The following is a 1,196-nucleotide window of genomic DNA, read 5'->3' on the forward strand; positions in this document are numbered from 1 at the left end:
AATCCTTCTTCTAAGAAAGCCTCTCATCGATGCCACTCCTTAATTGGCCTGAGAGCCCCTTTTTAAACAAAGCCCTCATTTCCCACAGGGCTGAGCTCTTTCTGCTATTCTGGCAGAGCTAAATCCAGACGAGGATGTGCCATTTACCACCACAAGCATACTAGAAATTCAAATGCCTAGGAAAGAAGTGAAGTACTTCCAGCAGAAGAGCGGAATTAATTTCTGTTCTGCAGGTAGGATGGGTTGCATCTGGAGAAAACCTTCTATCTACGTGTAAGCCTGTCAGGTTGTCACTTCAAGAAAAAGTGTTAAGATGCTCGTAATACTGCTCTGTAACAAACACAGGAGCAGTTGGGAGCCCCTGGACATGTTCTGCACAAAAGCACTGAACGTGAGCTAAACCAGACTGTTACGTACAAAACTTTGTCCCAGAGCTATAGGACAGATAAGGACTTAGTGAGTTAAGTCAGGAAAGGACTATGCATTCGTAAAGATGCTAGCTTTTTAACATTAATACAAATCTGTAAAAATATTCAGGTGCAGTGCAGCCACAATCTCTTCTTTAGGAGTAACCCTGCTGTCTTTGCTGTCTGCCCACACACTGCCAGGCAAGAAAAAGTGATGTGCAGAATGAACCCTACATTTTCCTTCCCTCGACTGTTACTCTGAGGCACTGTGGTTCTTTCTGTACTCTGCTAGTGGTGCTAAGCATGGCACAATATTTGAGAAAAAAAGTAAATACAAATGTCCACATCAGGACTACACAGCAGTGGCTCAACATCTCCTGTGATACCCAGAGGCACAGAATTCTCCACTGATATATATCAGACAAGCATGTAATTTAAAATACTGTTTTCTTTCTCCTTTATTTAGCCACAACACAAATACAAGAGCGGTCAACTCCCATCCAGCGGAACTCATTAGATAAGCCTGTTCAGATTAAGATTCTCAGGAAATCAACCAAAATATACGTGTACACGCCCACTCTGAAGCACCCAAGACTGCAGCAGAGCCCTTACAACACGAGGAGTGGCACAGAACAGCACCTGCGATGCAGCAGAGAAACCAATCCGCTGGGACACGTCTGTTAGGCCGCCAAGCTGCGCGCCCAGGGGGGTCCCGCTGCGCCGCGCCAGCCTCGCCCCTGCCAGGGGCACCCCGAAGCTGGCCGGGGGATAGAGCCTCGTCTCAGATCG

Source organism: Merops nubicus, unplaced genomic scaffold (genome assembly GCF_000691845.1).
Source record: "Merops nubicus isolate BGI_N331 unplaced genomic scaffold, ASM69184v1 scaffold16844, whole genome shotgun sequence".
In the NCBI taxonomy this organism is placed as follows: domain Eukaryota; kingdom Metazoa; phylum Chordata; class Aves; order Coraciiformes; family Meropidae; genus Merops; species Merops nubicus.